Raw genomic sequence first — 18,888 nt, forward strand, 5'->3', positions numbered from 1 at the left:
CTCTCCCTGCCGGCTGGGTGCTGAAGTTGGGCGGATGGCAGCAAACCAGCTCCGCTAGGGACGAGCTGCACAAGCCTTTCCCCGGGATCGCTCAGTGCCAAGTACACGCAGCCAGGCGGGGGTGGGTAAGGCAGTCCGTTTTTATTTAAGCCTGAACCTTGTTAAATGGCATCAAAATGTCTGCTTTATACCGATGCATGGAGTGCAAAAAAAAAAAAAAGTGGGGGGGGGGGAGAGGAAGAGGATGGAGGGAGGTGGAAGAGAGGATGGATGGAGGGCGGTGGAGAGTGCAACTGAAAATGCACTCACCGGAGGGACTGCGTGCGTGCGTGCGTGTGTGTGTGTGTGTGTGTGTGTGTGTGCAACAACGGGCGGCCGCGGTGCCGAGGCTGCAAGGTGGAGTGTGTGTGTGTGCGTGCGCGCTCGTCGCTCCGCGCCCGCGGTGCACAAAGGGGTGGTGGGAGAGGTGCCGCGCCGCCGGCTCTGCCCGGGCCCCGCCGCCCCCGCCCCGGGCGATGCCGCCGGGCATCCGCCGCTCCGGGCCACGCTGCCCAGCCCGGGAGGGCCCCGGGGAGGGACCGGGCCGCCGGCGGGGAAGCCGAGGGGTATGGGGCTGGCGGTGTGACAGCCGCCAGCTTGCAGACGAGGCAGGGCTCCTCCTGCCTTTCCTCTTGACCTTCCTCTTCGCCTTCTTATAACGCCGGGCCACTTGCCGGGGAATGTTATTATTTTTGCTATTTCTATTTTAATCCAAGGAGCCGGAGGAAGGTGAGGGCGAACAAACCAGTCTTTGCTCTCAGAGTTGCCTTCCTTCCTGTCTTTCCCCTCCTCAGCCCCCTTCCCCGGCTGTCCCCACCCCCGGCCGGGCCCGGGAGCCCTCCGCCGCGCGGGGCCGAGGGGAGGCGGCGGCGGGGCCGCTGCCCGGGGGCTGCCGCTTGCCCCGGCGGCGGTGGGGAGCGGCCGCGCCGCCTCCCCGGGCAGCCCCCGGGCGGCTCCCCCCGCCCCGCGCCCCTCTGCGGCACCGCTGGGGCGCTGGGACGCGGCAGCATCCTCCCCCCGCTGCCTCCTTCCCGCCCCTTCCCTGGAAATGTCGGCGGGATGCGGGCGGGGAGGCAGGGCGGCGGCGGCGGCAGCAGGTGCCGGCGCGGCCGGCTGGGCAGCGGCTGCTCCCGGCCTGGCCCGCCTCGGCCCGCCTCGGCTCGGCCCGCTTTGCCGGCGGCCCCGACCGCGGGCAGGACGGGCCGCGCAGCCGGCACCGGCCCGAGCAGCCGGGGGCTTCCCCGCGCCCTGGGAAACACCAGCTGTTGCCGCGCTCGGGCAGCATGGGCGGGGGGGGAGCTGCAATCCTTCCCAGCCTCTGCCATCCGCGATATACTTTTCCAGTGGTTCTTTACCTCTCCTTGAGGGGAGGGGGGAACCCCCCAAAACAAAAAACACTAGCAGTCGAGGAAAGCTGAGGCTGTCTAGCTTGCTTAACTGTCAACTTATTGTCAACCCTATATTGCACCATTCTCTCTATGTTGCACTACCTCTTCTTGTTTATTTATAACGAAACCTTTGCTGCACTGTCAGGCTTAGAACTGGCAGAGATAAGAGCTCACATCTTCAGTATTTGGTTTCCTTATTTTCGTATCTGGATTTTCACCAACATGTGTCATAGGTTTGCAGCCAGATGCTTTTGCAAAATGGATGAAATCTCAAATAACCTGCTAGGTAAATGTAAGTAAGTTACATGTCATCTGGCAAGAGTATTATGGGTAACAGGTGATAAATAGCTTTCTACAAATGTAATATACATGCACCACAAATCTGCAGAGTTGTATAAAGGAAGCTGATTCTTATTCACATCAGTGGATGTTAGTGTCATCATCCTTACATCAGTCACTCAGGACTTTGCTGTGGCACAAGCCTTTTAGGCAAGCAAATTACTTAACCTTTATAAAGAAACAGTGTTACACACTGTTATCACTGTTATTAAGGTTTTTTTTTTTAATTCCATATTCAAAATAAGCAAAGGCTTTCTAAAAAGGTACAGCTGCCCCACCCCAAAAAGTTTACAGGCTAAGAAGTGAAAGCCGTGATAAGCATTAATATTTATCTCCCTAAAACCTGTGAAAGTTAGATATTTAAATCCCTTTCTCAGTCAAGGCCTTAGATCCTTCTGAGTAGACAAAATAGGAACATAATTTGATTAAAAGCGTAAGATCAAAAGAATTGCTATAGTGAGCTGGACATCTAGTCCGGCATCCTGGCTCTGACCCTAGTCATTAGCAGATGCTGAAGGGAAGAAAAAAACATAAGAAACAGGATTTGTATACAGTGATCTTTTCCTGGTATAGCCGTTCAAGTTCCAACAATCGGTAGTACAGGGATTTCTTAAACTGGGGGTTGCTTCCAGACCGTCATATTTAATAAGCTACTGTATTTCTCTACTCCCTTTTTTTTCCACCCATTTATACTTTGGTCTCAACATCATTCTGTGGCAATGAGCACCACAATTTAATTATGAGCTGTGTGAAAAAGTACTTCCTTTTGTTTGCTATGAACCTGCTCCCTGTTAATTTCATTCAGTGCTCCTTAGCTTTTGTATGTGACAAGGAGCACATACTGTGTTTGTACAAGGTGCTAGCCTGGCAGCAGTGTCCTCTCACACCAGAGCAAGTACAGCACTGGAAGTTCAAGTCCTTTTATTATATCTAACACTGAGTTAGCAGGTCTGCCTAGGGATATAGCAGCCAATACCCTTGGTCTATATGTTGAAAATTACACATAAGAATAATGGTGTGGGGGGGAAGTTGTTAATGCAGCATGCACACTTGTGCACAAAGAATTGCTCTAAACCCATGAACTCATTTCAAAAAGGCTACTGAAAACCTGTCTGGTGAAAATTAACTCCCTGCACTATTGATTTGAATCAAAACCTGACTGACAGCCTAGTGAAAAATTCTCTATCCTAATCCAGTTCTCTACTACCTTGAAAAGAAGATGAAAGGTCTTATCCTTGAACTGCAATTTTTCATTTTCAATGAGTATACTAAATACAAAATACAAGCTACATGTGAAGGGACATCTATCTATGAACTACGCACATTTGAATTAGCATCACTTCTAATTGCTCTCTGTTAGGGTTCATTTTAAGGACCATGCATGCTGAACAATGTGCATAGTTTCAAATGTTAAGTGTAAATTTCCCACAAAATCTAAACGATTTTGAAGGGCTTGTGATACAAATTCTCCTGAAGAGTAGTGCAGAGTTGGAAGCATGCTTGAGGAGCACAAGTATTGATCAGACTAACATCACAAAAGGCTTCCCTGGAATCTCACCAGTAGCCCTACTCTAATTTCTTCACAAGAACAATGAAGGAACAAGAGACCAGAGGACTACAAACGCATGGTCAGGATCTAAAGGCCCGGAAGTTCTCATAGTTGGAAATCAGCATCAGACAGAACTTGGAATAGCACAGTCCTCCATAGCAAAATGTGGACAAGTGGAGAACGGCAGAAACTCAGTAGAGTTGAGAAACCCTTCACAAAAAATAAAATGCTCAGAAAATAAATAAATTATATAAAAAAATAAACAACCTCGGATGCTGGAATTCTCATCTCTCTAAAGACTAAAAGAAGAGGAAACTGAGCGGCATCATTATTAAGACAGGACAGAAAAGATGCCAGCCAGTCTCAGACTTAAGCCAATCTGAAATTCAATGTGAGAATGGTTTGCCACCTATAAATGGCGCATATATATATATATGTATGTATAAACTTTGTTTCAGTGAAAATACATTAGCTTGAATAAATTCTGTAATCCTAGCACCTTTTAGATAAAATTAGACTTTTTTACTCTTATGATGAGTGAATGAAACCACTTTATCTCTTGTTTTCTTCATGCCTGCCTTTAAATATGAAACATATGGAGATTCTTAGGAATACTCTAAAAGTGTGCTAAGTGAAACAGTATTAGCTCTTATAGAGGCATTTATCACAGTTTCATTACAGCTTTCTCGATCATGACTCCATAGTTAAGGCAGGGATTTATTTTGCACTTTTACCAAGGACTCAACCTCAGCTTTTTGAATGACAAATATATCCTCACCTTACTTGTAGTGCTAATTCTGTGAATTCAGAATGAATTTTCTATGAACTTACAGGTTCCTATGCTAATTAGCTTGAGTTCAAACTGGTTAAAAACTAAGTCATTCAAGAAATTTAGCATTTCTATTGACCTCTTGTTTGTCCTGAATAGTCCTAATCATGAGATAACACAGTCAAACTTTCCATATTGTTAATTAATTAAAAGCCTGTGCTCAGGGTATAAAAAAATGAATTTATTAAGTTGTAATCAAGCTCATCTATGCATGATTATAGCTAATGGCTATAACTATACAGGCTGTAAACAGGCTTGTGTTAGAAGCTCTGATGACTCTTGGGGGGCTCCTGCAACCTCCGAGGGAGCTCAGCCTGTCATTGGGACACCTCTGCAGGAGTTGGCTACAGCGAATCCATGATATGGGGGGCTGGATGCATGTGTCGCTCTGTTTCACTGGCAGATTAACTGATTCAGAGATTTCCTTTCTGCAGAGATTTTGTGCCTCTCTCTGCCTTAAGTCAGAAGGTTTCCCCTGGCACTGCTGCTGTCTCTAATGTGCACGAAGAAAGCAACCATGCAATGTAACTGAGGCGGGAACGGATGGGAACATTTAAAGCACACAAACATATGAACTCAGGGTTTATACCCTTCCCCTGCCCAGCCAGCATATAATGTGGGTTTCAGCTAAATGTGGGTCCTCTAAACCAAAGTAGGGACTAGATTCACTATCGTGCTTTAGCTGCTTTGCACTGCTCTGGTGATGCAAACCAGATGTAAACCCAATTTAAATCACCGATATGCTTCGAATAATTTGTGCTCTTCTAACATACTGATAAATCTATGCTTAAAATAAATAAATACAAAAATAAAACAAAGTAGTACAAACTGGTTTAAGATTACTTGTATCATATCTTCATTTAAGTTTGGAATGATATCCATGTCTTTGGGTTCCTTGTTTATAAAACATGAATGAAATGCTTAATACCTTTCATACAGGCCAAATTTTCATATTTTACTTTGTAAGCAAATAGCAATAAGCTCATAGAAATCAGTAAATTTCTAGACAAAATGAACGTTGGGAATTACAGGCAGGGATGTGGAACAGAAGTAAATGAGTAATAAAATCATATGGGGCTCCTCCTAAAGCCAAGTGTTATAAGTTACAGATTATATTTAAAGACGCTCAAGCATCTTAAACACTATATCTGCACTGGACAATCCATCTCCATGCAGAAATACCCAAATATCTAGCCTAGTTCTGTTAGTGAGAAAGGGAGTATATTAGTGAGCGCTGCATTAACACAACTCTGCAAGCAAGGCAGCTTCTGCTACCGAAGCAGCTTCATTTTAAGCTAGCTTGGGTATCTTCTTCAGTGATGCCAACCCTGTGCCTGCTCAAATATGAGACAGAAATCACAAGCTGGACCACTCTGTATAGCCCTCTGTTTGTATTGCCTAGCAGAGAGTATACCAGAGAAACTGCTGCCATTAAAGGGACACTGTTACGCTATCATTTCTCACTGCTATAAAACTCAACTGAATATGCCACCTTGCTCTGTCATTTTATTTAAGTGCAATTTCAAGCCAGACTTGCTCTTATAAGACTTGTTCTGTTTCAGGAAGGTTGAATATGGTTTGAGCTGTTTTGCTACGTTGTACTTTTGTATGCTGTGGTATGCTGTTATGTTAAGAAATCCTTGTCTTTGGTGGAAATAATGATAATAATAAAAATGAAGTACAGGATAGAAGGACCTTGGTCAGTACTGCACTGTAAATAGCTCTAGCCTGTGGTCTAGCAATGTCTTCTTACCTTATCACCAACTCATGTCAGTTACAGTAAAATAATACTGTAAGTTCAAAGACAAAGCAATTAAACCACAGGAATCATGGATGAAGGCTGTCACAGTGTCCTTAGCACAACACTTTTATACCTATTGCTGCTCAGAGAGCTTTTAAATGAGAGCTCTCAAAGCCCAGGGCACTCCAAGAGGCAATCTGCTCTACCAGGCCTAGACACACGGCAGCTTAGGGCAAGGAGCTGAAGTCCTTAGGCTTCTCGCAGTACCATTGGCCAGCTAGGTTCACAATGCATACATTGATCTCCTAAAAGCCTAAATTAGAAGAAAATGTATAGCAAATTATTAATAGCATAGTTACTACTTATCATTTACGTGAAATGAAAGTTCCTTATGGAAGGAACTTTCTGAAATCAGGAATTTTGTATCTGATCCATGTTATTGCAAAAACATTGCAGGCAGGACTCAGTTTCCAACAGTCATATTACACCAGACCTTTGAGTGGTGTAGATGTTGCTTTGTCAGTTGTTTGTGTCAGATTAAAATCAAGAACAATGAGTAATAACTTCCCTTACAAGTAGCCCTATTTTAATGAATGTAGGTGGGAAGCGTGGTCCTAATTACTCAGTGTCCAAAAGGCAGTTGTATTTCCAAGTCTTAACGCTTTTAGAAATGGCAAAATCCTAAAATATTAATAAGATACTTTCATAGCTTTCACAATGGTCTTGGGAAGAGAGAAGTGAGATGTGCAAGCTACTTTTTATCATGCAGCTACAATGGTTTGAAAATGTAACCACAAACTGTTTTCGTGTTTAACTCTAAACTAGTTTGTTGGAATGCAGCTGCCACAACCATCCGATAATCTAACAGATATAGGTCAATACATCTGATAATCTGGTAGCAGGAATCTCATTTTTAACATTTTTCACTTTGTTATGTGTGTTCAAAAATTTTATAAACGCTTATTGACCCTCAAAACATAAAAAAAAAAAATCAAATCAGAGTCTTAGCTGTTTGATAAGTGTCATGCTGACCAGAATAGACAAGGATGTTTTCAAATCCTATGTCTGATTATTTTATATGTAAATTGAATCTTAGAGATACCGTAACAAGTCAAATATGTATTCTCTTTGGTGAGGATCTTGAAAAGGATAGGGGGAACACCTCCAGCCAAGGAATGCAGAAACTTCTCAAATGCAGGAGCTATGACAATGGCAGCTTGGAGTTGACGACTCATGTACGACCGGACATTGGTCAGTGATTCAGTATACAATGATCTACTGTACAGAAATCTGACTTTTTATGGGATTTCTCCTGAGGTCTGTCTCAAAACATATGCCTGCATTGCCAGGCGCAGTGTAGTATAGAGATATCTGACATAGGCTGAGTACTGGAAGCAATCTAGTTAAAGCAGACACTGAACTCTGTACAAGAAGATGACCGTATTTTACCTTTGCTATCTGTATGACACCTTGCACCCTGCATGAACTACCCAGGAGCTGATCAAGCTTTCTTTCTTTCTTTTTTTTTTTTTTAAAGCGAAATGGCCCTTGAGGGCAGTTACCATGAGAAATATTTCATACTCCTTCAACCATTGTCTTAGCTCTTCTTAAACCTGCTTCAATTGTTTAATATCCTTCTTTATCTGAGGACATCACCACTGCATTTCAACAGCAGTCAGTAAAAGATACAGAAGTAGCATAACTTGTATATGCCTGCTTAGCGTTTCAGTTTTACACAGCCAAGGCCGCACACCTCTTTTGCTTGCAGGATTGCACTGAGCACTTCTTTTATTTGCCATGGCCCTTACTTCTTTTTAAATTCCTAGGTTATGACTCTGTAAAATAGCAAAATCCTGGCCCTGTAACTTGGTCATCTATGAATGAAATTGTTAGAATGCTCCCAGACCTGGCTAGGAAGCTAGCCTAGTCCAGGGACTATCACCAATAAGCTGTTTGCATGAGGCTGTCCTGTTATGCAGATCAGATGGGACTGATTATATGAATATAGCTAAACTGGCCAGTTGGCCTCAGAGCCAGAGAACAAGTCCTGGAATTGCTTAGTTCACCGATATACGTACATCTTTTCCCAGGATAGAGTTTCCAGCTTTTGACTTTGGCTTGCATCCTTTCTTCCTAGACATATGATTTTAGGTTTAACCAAATCCACGTAAATCCAAATCCAAAGCAAATCCGTGTCTGCTGTGCCTTATTTAGCAATGGATCCAGATCAACTTAAGTTAGCGATTTTTCCTCTTTAGTTTATATTGTTCCCTCAATATTTGCCTACTTCGACTATTAGCATTAGCAACTTTTAGAGTTTCTTCTATATGATTTCTTTTTTCATTCATAGTAGAGCAGAAGGTTATCAAGTTGTCTAGAAGAACATATTCCTGCACAATCCAATTGGAAACATACCTGCTTAATAATTAGTCCCCATTTGTAATTTCAGACCAGGACTAGTCAGTTTTCCATACATTTAATGTTTACCGTGTTGATTTCTTCTCAGGCGTGTTTACAATCAAAATGGTACATGCAAGTCAAAGTATATTAACAATGTCACTTTTAGCCATCCAACTGGTAATCTTGTATAAAATATAATAGAAATACATCTCATGTAGGTCTAAAACATATCTAGTTTTAAAAGTTCTATTTCCATAAGTCATAATGAATGGCTTTAATTATATTGCCTTCCTTTAAGTCCTTCATATGTTTATTATTACTAATATCCTTTTACATCTGTAGGATACAGTGGGTATGGTTTTATGTTCAATGTTCATTTCTTTCATACAAAACAGGAGAGAGAATTGTTCAAACATATTAAGCAAGAAAGTTTAGGAAAGGAGAGTGGCTCGTATCCTATGCGTATGATAAGATAGGAAAAATATACTTTACGTGACTTTACTTCTACTGAGCATTTTTCTTGGCCAGGTATTGATGGTGTGACAAATGCTGTGACCTCTTTTCATAAAATGTGTAAAAGTAGGTGACATTTCAGGACCTTTTAAGAAAATTGTGAATCCAGAAAGCCAACAATGAAAGGGTACTATCCTTCATATTATCTTGAGGATTTAGTAAGTACTGAAAACAAACATCAAACAAATTATGAGAAGTCTGTTCTTTTTACTACTGTCTTTCCAGATGTTTTTTCTGTGTTTCAGACCTAACAGGTTTTTCAAGAAAATTGTCCCATCATACCACCTTTTCTACAAGTTCACTTTTCGAACAGAAGCAGCACTTCTGCATGCTGGCACATAGTAAACAGCAGTGCTATTTTACAGCAAAGGAAATTCAGATACATATTAATTAAGTGATTCTCCAGGATCACGCAGTAAAATAATGGCAGGTTCAGAAATATACTATAAAGAGCAAAAATCAAAGTTCTCGTTAATTTCAAGGGCCAAAATTTAACACCAGAGAGAGCTTAAGATCTCCAGACAACCTCCAGGTCAAAATGGGAATTTGCAGCTGAATAAGTTGTTAGTCTTTCTGATCACATATTCTTAGACACTCTGAAAATGACCACAGCAAAGTCCATGCGTTTCCACTCAACATGTTTACACTATGCCTTTGAATATGCAACCTGTATATCAATATGAAAAATATTAGCTATGACCATGTTAGAAGAAAATGCCTCAAAAACGGTGAGACTTCAAAAACATGATGGTTCTGATAAATGAGCAACGTGGCCCTGTTTTACAAATTAGAAAGAGGAAATGGACATATACAGTAGATAGTATAATATTTTCTGCATATATCTCACAATATTCAGCTCATCTTAGATCATTTCTTTGAAAAAATTTGAGAATTTTTTTGTGATTCATTAAACCATTACCTATAGATTTATCTTCCTTTTATGAAATAACTCTAATACAGTAAAAGTTAGTCAAATAACACCTGTCTTAGCTTTAGCAAATTAAGCGCTTAAGCAAATTAAGCACATTAAAATAATTTTATGCACATTTCTTTTGGCTTGATTGTCAGTTTTTGTGATAGAATATCCTATAAAACATCCATTTACCCTTTTAAAGTTATAATACACACAAGAAAATGTGTTTACTGCTAATGACAGCAAAGTGAACTAACTAGTCAACTCTTGCCTATTTTTACTATTGAATATACCATAACTTTTCTAACCTAAGATTACTTTGAATCTTAACAACACTATACATTCTTAGGCTTATCTAACATTGATCTAGGGGAGATACTTTGATCAGTCTTTATCAGCATTTATTTTATATGTGCTAATATATATTTACTTACAATTTGTTCAACCTAGGATACTTTGAGTTAATTGCCTTGTGTTTACCACAGTGGCAGAACACATGCATGGGCTGTGGCATATGTTACTACCAGTCAACTGTTCTGCTATATCTGCCATGAAGTAGGCTGGCAGCCCAAGCAAATGCAAGGTAGTTTACTCCTTAGTGAAAAGTAAGTTGCTTCACATCCTTTTAATGATGGGGGGGGGGGGGGGAAAGTCTTTTTGAATTCAAGTAAATATGATCTAAAACAACTTCAATGTAAGAAGACTAAATTTATCTGGAAGTATACTGTATTACAGATCCAGCAATATTCATACAGCAGACTTTCCTTTTTTTCTGTGTTAAACCCCAAGCCATCTAGGTGAGAGACTGTTTTAAACTGTGCTACAGTCCTGTCCTCTAAGGTACAGAGTGTATCCAGCAGGGTGGCAAGCAAATCATCTGCTGTCGAACCAGTCTGGCAGCATGCACTCAGCAGTGCTCTGAATTGAGAGAATTTTTTTTATTATGGCCAATTCCAGCAGGTGGTTTAGGAGCAGTTTTAGGAACACTGGAAAATAAGAACACGGATGGGAAGGAACACCATGACTAACTGAATCCAAATCCCCTGCTGTTTCCAACAACCAGTTCTTACCTTTCCTTCCTTTTCTGTATCAAGTTAATATTAAAAGCAAGTAGGTTTTTATCTCTATTCTTATTCAAAGGCTGTTCCAGAGCTCCTGTTGAAAACCCTTTTCTTGTTTCGAGGATGCACATTTATTCAGAGAAAGCTTATTCCCCACTTGCTCCTGTGCAATCACCCATCTTAAATCAGTCTTTTCCCCTTCCATTTGTCCACCTGACACACTCATCTTCCTCCACTTTAAATATTCATCACAATAATGCTCCTGAGATCAAACAGACCTCAGAAGATGGAGGGAGCCCTCAGAAAGCAAAATCTTCATATCTTGTGAAAAAGAGGGCTCAAATGCCATGGCAACAGCACTCCTTCCAATTATGAAAACCCTCCCCTAACCCTTTCTCTTCATAACTTGAGCTGTGGAGCTCTCTGTAGTAGGAATGTAATAGGCTCTGTGACTGTTGCATGAATATCTTCTCACTCCCACTTATGTAAGGGGGATCCCATTCTAAGGAGTATTCAAAGTACAGCTAACAGCTAAAGAAATCTTAGAAGTGTGCTGCTTGTTTTTCAGTGGTATGACTCAGTGCGATCTGTGTTGTGAATAGTGGCACCATAACACATGAGATGATGTGTGTAAGAGAAGACTCACCTATGTGAATTTCTGCAATCTGATCCTAACTGAAAGCTGTAAACTGGCATTTGTCTGTGGTGGTGTTGCACCTTATCCTGTGAATGAGGCAGCTGATGATGATACCACTACTAATGTCAGTAAGTGACTGTTTGCCAGAAGAAAAGGTGGTAGGGACTGACCAATAACTACTTCCATCCCATGTTAAACAATGTGAAAGAAAAAGAAAGACATGTCATGTGTCATAGTAGTTAGAAAAGACAAAAAAATTACGTTAACTTTCCTATGCATTTTTCCTACCTTGAATGTAAAACAGTAATTTTCTGAATATTAAAATGAAAATAAGCAAGGCAAAAGAAAAATGAGAAAATGCAGGTATAATGCACCCCCCAGAAAAAATATACATTTTTAGTTAGTCTTTAAAATGTACTTAACCTAGAAAAGCTCTGCCGACTTCATATAACTTTAATAGATGTAATTTCTTTAAAGTCAATAGAGTCGTTTTTGGAGTTATTTCAAACTTAATAAAGGCAGCAACTAAACAAGATGTCATTAATTTAGTAGTAAAAGTTCTGGTATAATGGAATTCTCTATTGATCTCTCAAAAGAAACTAAATTTATTCTTGGTTATTACTAGTTTTAAAGGGGCCTAAAATTTTCTCTTTTTTTTTTTTATCTTAATCACCAAGATGTCATTTCTATGTTAATCTGGATACATGAAAAGCTTCAGCATCAGTATAATTTCTCTTCTCCAACAAAATGGCTCCTTCAGCAAGCTCTTCCATAAGTTACTCATAAGAGCTTTCTAACTATGTATCATGTGCATCTCAATCTTGACGTCTTGTAGAACTGGATAAATAAACAAAATATGAAGGTAGACACGTAAATATTGGCCTAGAAAAACAGGGTTCCAACAATTGTGTGGTGCAAATGCTCTAATTGACCTACATAGGATTGCACAGGACAAACAAAAATGTTATCCACTTTGATTTGTTGCTGCATGGGTCACCTTCAAAGGAAAAGTCAAACTGCAAGAGAAAATTAAACTTTTGTCAGGCAGATTAAGAATGTAGGCTATTTGCCAGAATTGGCAGAAGACTACTCTTAGAGTTCAATTCTGTTATGGTATTGCTGACCCACTTGCAAACTCGAACAAGACAGATTATGCTGCTCTGTGAGGGTTTCATTCCCGTCTCTAAAAAAGTGGTCTTTACATCCAAGTAAAGAACAGATTCCAACTGACAGTAATTACTACATACCCCTTACTTTGCTTGCCGTTCTGCTGTTTCTAGCCATGACCATGCACAGCCCTATCTCAGGGCAGGGACCTCAGCAGGAAACAAAATTTGGCTGGGCTCAAACTTACAGTTGATGAACAATGACAAAACATCTGATATGATTAGCAGGCAGCAACTCTCCCAGCAGATGCAATTATAATGTGACCTCAATTTATTTTCTGTATTTAAAAAGTGTATGCTACAAATAAACATAAAACCTTTTAGAAACCATCTAAATTTGACTTTCAGACTATTTCAGATTTCATATGCTTTGTCACTGCCTCTGAGTGATATGTAATGGAAATACAAAGGTCAGTGCTATTAGCATATTGAAAACACTTCCATCCACATATCCTTCCTAATATGTTGCATGGGTGACATACCAGAGGGCAACATATGCGCTAAGTATTATCTTCATGTGTCAGAAGAAAATTTCCTAAACAGAAAAGGCAACTCCACCAAGAATCTCTTCAGCTGTGTATACACTGTTTGTTAAGGCTAGTCTGAAGCTCACGCTCTCCAAACTTCCACACTACAAACAATACTGAGCTGGTCTGGGTGCCTGTGGATGAGCACTTATCCTTTGGGTGTCCAGTGGTTGTTTACTCCGCTGGGCAGTCCACATCCCACTTATACCTGCGTGCCTGAGCCTACCTGGCCCCGTTGCTATCATGCTGCCACACAGAGGTACAAGAAATCCCCGTGTTGTAAACAAGACAGCAACGTGGACCGTGAAATGGGTGGGAGCCAACCACACTTACAGCTGGCTGGAACCTGTGCTTCTTTTTCCCTTGTAAGCAAAGCTTCTTAAAGGCAGAAAGAAAGTTTCTGCAATGCATGCTTATTCCTGCTAAGACCCTAAACAAATTGGCAGCTCCCCAGAATCAAAATTTCAGATGTGGATTTAGAGAGGATATTTTTAGCAAGAATATCTAATCTTTGTCAGTTTCTCTCTAGAAATCACTAGAAATCACCAGAAATCAGTCATAGCACATTTATAGTGATGATGCTATAAGTCAGAGTGAAACCAGAGCAACAAATTCAAGGAGTTTTGAGACTTCTAGATTGCCTTAGAGAAGTGTCCATAATTGTTTTCAGAACATTGATGAGAATTGGAAAGTTAGAAGTAGATCTGTAGTGGTATAGAAATTCGATGTCCAGAGATCGTTTCTGACGATAGGATTAGATGTACACTTTCTTAAAGTGCTTGACACTCCTGCCTCCTAAAAGATAGAGAATATTCCCCACAAAAGTATCATAGTACTTACCCACAGGTCTTCCCCAGTGAGGAAACATGTCAGTCCAAATCAATAATTGCAAGGCAAAACTCCTTCCAACATTTCCATGCAATAGAACAATGAGCATGAACGCAGACCTCCACCCAAGCACAAAAATTTGCAAAATCTTACTTTATGACCAAACATGCAGACAGTTCCATTTAACTCTGACCAGTTCTTTCCACAAAACTACCAAAAATTTCCTTGCAGGAGGAAGTGCTTGAGTCAGTTGTGCAGAGCAAATAAGTTTATCCCATTCACTAAGTGGGTTGAATCTTCTGTTGAGATGCAAAATACCACTACTTTGCCTTCCATACAGCCATTCCATATGATCTTAAGAACTTTTTATGCCACAGTCACTTACACTCAGTGAAAGCCTTCTGTCCCTGGCTTTCCAGCTGTTTCCCTGCTTACCCCCCGAGGCAAGAACTGCTGAACCTGGGGAGCAGGAAAACTGAACTATTGACAAAGACAGTCTAGAGAAATTGTACAGGGTGTGTGCACCTCAGAACTGGATATCCAGATCTTCCAGGAAAACAAACAACTCTTCAAAGGCAGAAATAGTAACTGGCTGAGAGAACATGGAAACTTTAAGGGAACTTTAAAAGTGTAAGAAGGCAAGTGCCTGGCATAAGGGGTATTGAGATTGCAGTGGTAGATAGCAGTTAAGAGTAAGTGAGAATATGAGCTTGAATGTTACTTAGTGAAGAAAAGATGAATCAAATAGCTAAAGTAATAACATCTTGGAGGTATGGAATAGGAGGAACCCTGAGAGTAGGCAACCAAAAAGTAAAGGTGGGAGAGGTGGGCAGAAGGAGTCTTTTTGCTATGGAAATGGGAAGGAGAAATAGATTTTAGAGCTGAGAAAAATGAATGACAGTATTTTGCAACAGATAATATGATAAGTAAAGGATAGAGGAGTCAATGGTTGCAGAAGTCTAAAAGGCTGGAAATAAAATGATTGGAAAGATTATAGTGCAGAAGGGAGTGGAAATTTTGAGGAGGAAATAAGAATAGTTTCTCTCTATTCACCAAATTTAAACTGCCACTGCAACATCAAGCACGAGAAAGCCATTCACAAGTGGGCCGAACAGGGTGCAATCTCAACAGCAGTAAGCCAACTATGAAGATGCCAGTACAGAAGTAAGGCAATAGAGAAACATGTTGTGGAAAAAAGAAAAGTAGCAGTAAAGAACCAGAGAAAGAAGCACGAGATAGTGAAGAATTTGGTAGTGAGGGCTGAAGAGAATGGAAGAAATGTATTATTGTCAAATTTTAAAATAAAAACTGATTTCTGATAGCTTTGGATTATTTCGAGATGTTTGTAGCACCCAAGGTACCCAGGCTTCATAAGGAGATGGAGGTCTTTCTTTTCCACAGCTTGCTTTCTTTTCTATTAAAGGACAAAAAGGTACTATTAAGCCAAGTGCAAGTCTCCAGAACATTTTATTGCAGTTAGAGCTGACTTAAATCGCATTGTATCCTAAGCAATAGTGTTGAAATTTCAAACTAGATTTTGTTCAATTTTTTTGAAAAAAATTCCAAACCACTTTGCAAAAAATTCCTAACATTGTTTTGCATCAATTATCTCTATGGAAGATATATAAATATTATTCCAGCATAGCTGTTGGTACCACTGGTGCCACTGGTGTCCTGAGTACTAACCATCTGGTAAATAGAAGGTGATTGGTCATTTCAGTAATGTTTAAATACACATTCTGGGGTGAAATCTATGATCTCCAGATTTTTCAGGATGAAGGAATCGCTAATGATCATTCTTTCTGAGGAAAAAACTTTTTAGACAAAAGAGAAACAAAAACTTTAATTAAAAGATTTAACTTAATTGAAACATTTCTCACAACTCCAGTTTGCGTGCAGCTTTCCAGAATGAGATTTATGTGTACAGGGTGAATTAACCTAGCACAGAAATAAACAAGGGAGTGTTTTATCTACTTCAGCTGGAATGGGTCTAGCTCCTGTCTGCACTTAGGCCCTGATGTGCCACAGGGATTAGGCATCCAAATTAGTATTTAGTTGGATTTCAGTCCTCAATATCCAGGAACACAAATATCCCATTCCCCACACGCTCTTTAGGTACCTAGATGTCTCCAGGGGCACATCTATTACTCTTCTTGTAGACACGCCTGGAACTGCTTCCAACTAAGTCGCAACCAACACTCGTCAGGACATTTTCTTCTGCCTGAGATCCCTGAGGAGCTGACAGTGTGCTTCTCATTTCCTAAAACAGCTGAGCTCATCACAAAACACAAAAGCCAAATGAACTGGCACAGCCAAAGAAGGAGGCCGATCATAAGTTAATTCCGTGATTGTTTAATCCCTCTTGATCTCACCAAAGCTGCTGCCTTTTTTCCATTTTTCTTTCATAAAATAATGCAGGAGATATAGTTCTAGCTCAAAGGATCCATGCTGTGTTAATCTGAGGGAGTTCAGATCTACCTTTCCCACTCACAGGAAGCGTGCCCTAATCACCAGTATCAAGTCCGGAAGATATTCAAGGGGAGAAATGCTCTCTACTCTTCCTCTTGATGTTATGCCGCTTCACAAAAATCTCTGCCGAACACTTAAATAGTCATTAGCCAGAGAGGCAGCAAACTGCCCATCATTACACCTGGGAACAGGAATACCTTGGTTTCTGCCCTGTTCTAAGCACTGAAGCAAGCACTGGAGCCACATTATTTAATCTTGGAGATACTGAATAAAAGCAAGAAAGTACATCCACCGCTTCTCTTTTCAAATAATATCCTGGGGCTTCATGTGTTTTTAAAAGGAGTGATTCAGAGTCATAAATCTAGGAGAGGGGTTGTGGCTGAAAATCTCAGTCATTCTGCAGTTCGGATTGGGTTTCTCAATCCCAAAAAGGGACAGGGTATAAAGTACTCTCTCCTGTCACCATTCCTCTACTCCTTGTACTGTTGTACAGCAGCTTAAGCCAATCTAAGTCAGAACTGCTGCTCCTCTCCCCTCGCCATGTGTGAGCAACTGCAGGGAAGCAGTTCAGAGAGCTAACCCAGCTCTCTGGCTATCTGGCTAACTAATCATTTATTTCTATAGAATGACTTTTCTGCCAGATCAGCTACTCGATTTGACTTTTCACGTGGTGGAAACACATCACCGGAAATCATAAGAGTCAGAGGACCAGCAGCTTGGACTTAAATTGGTCTAAACTCACAAGGACTCTCACCCTTGGTGAGCTGGCCTCTGAGGATTCATTTTGAGGTGTCTAATCCTGATGAGGTATTGCAGATGCCTAGGTACTTTACACATGGCTGTTCCTTTCTGGGAGTCAATCACCAAAATCAAAGTGCTCATTGTGTCTTTGCAGCCTTGAGTTCTCAGGCTTTATATTTGCAGGCCAGCTGAGACAGGCCAGCCGTGGGGAACCCACAACGCACTAAAAGCAAAAGGCAGCATTGGTTTGACTTTCTCATTTCTTCATCTTGTAAATAATGTCCACATGAACTGCATGGCTTTTGTTTTTTCTCCTAAGTCTTTAGTTTTGTTGGGCCCCAGTTATAACTTTCAGGGTTCTGCTTGTGTTTGATCTCTTAGTTATCTCAAAAAAAAATATGATCATACGCAATATAACAAATACATAATATATAACTGAATCAAAATATCCATAGCTATTCTATAGCTGAAAAAGGGTTGTTCAACTTATGAACTACTGTTCAAACAAATAAAAATTGTACTTATGGAGCACATTAAAAACAATGAAGCCTGGATCCCTAACTGAGACAAAAACTAAACTTGTAATAAATGTTGTATGCAACAAATACCTGACAAGGTCTCTCCAAAGGTCTGCAGTTATTATTAGGTGGGTGTTCAACTTGGCCAGACTTCGTAAAAGATATTTATCCTTGCATGGAAGTTCCGCAGCTAGGTGGTTATCCTAAATCCTTAAGTAGTAAATTCATTTATTTCTACCCTATGATTTCTTCCTTTTTTCTCTTTCTATTTACAGTATAATCAAGTCTTTTGATACTTCATCTCAGTGAAGATCTTCACCAAATCTGGATAGAGAGGGCACTGAAGGCAGGCCTTTTCTAAGAATTTCTCCAGATACAACATTTGATCTGAGCACAGATGATTTCTTCCAGGATTTGTGTCAGATAGTTTTGAAATTCTTGCTCTCTGAAGAGACCATTAGTTTTTAACTTTTCAATTGACACAGGGACATCAGGCAAAACTGATGTCATTTATTACAAAACATTTATTACCTAGGGTCAGGACCCGTGCTGAATGCAGACAGATTTAGGAAACTCCACTTAACATTTCAGAATTCTCTCTCAGCCCCTGCATCAGGCACCTGTGAAAGAGGCAAGAGGCTGTATGGTGTCTGACTTTGAAAAATTATCACACTATTACTATGACAGCATGGGTTGTACATGGCAACTCAAAACTGTTGTTTCAAAGTGACCATAGAGCTGAAGCAAATAATGTACAACATCATTTGTAATTCCAGCAAAGGCTTCCTTAATGCAGATGGGTCCACTATACCTATTATGGCCCTGCACAATAGCTTGGAGAGATGGAAAAAGCCAACTTCTACAAGCTCAAGTCTTTCTCTGGATATCTACATTTCTTATGTATCTCTAATTATCACCTTGCCCAAGTGTATCACAATCTTATAATTCTATATACTTAACAATAATATAGGTCTGGAAATTAAATTTGAGTAAGAAATTTTTTTTCAGAAAACACAGGTCTATCTTAGGATAGCATTTTTGTGCAAGTAATTTACCAAACTCATCAAAAAGGGTCTTGAGTCCAAGCCAGACCATCTGGTCAAAATGAAAAGTTTCTTTTTTCACTTAACTGCCTGCTTTTCCATCTAGATTTAGAAAGCAAGGTTTAAGACCAAGCGGAACAGAAAAGAGACTCAAACCTGGATCTCTTGCATCCCCTAGTTTTATATT

The 18,888-nt window shown here is 40.4% G+C and overlaps 1 protein-coding gene across 3 annotated transcripts in view; it reads left to right on the forward strand.

Moving 5' to 3' along the window:
• The first annotated feature begins 6 nt into the window (after positions 1 to 6).
• The window catches only part of RGS17 (regulator of G protein signaling 17), a 71,122-nt gene continuing 52,240 nt past the window's right edge, over positions 7 to 18,888 (forward strand). Inside the window, exon 1 of one of the 3 annotated variants that reach the window (XM_068938675.1) lies at positions 7 to 121. The gene's annotated coding sequence lies outside the window, so the exon portion shown is untranslated. Of the gene's footprint in view, positions 126 to 18,888 lie in introns of all 3 variants that reach the window. The other 2 variants (XM_068938677.1, XM_068938676.1) reach the window with 2 other exon arrangements.

Source organism: Struthio camelus, chromosome 3, assembly GCF_040807025.1.
Source record: "Struthio camelus isolate bStrCam1 chromosome 3, bStrCam1.hap1, whole genome shotgun sequence".
Taxonomy (NCBI): domain Eukaryota; kingdom Metazoa; phylum Chordata; class Aves; order Struthioniformes; family Struthionidae; genus Struthio; species Struthio camelus.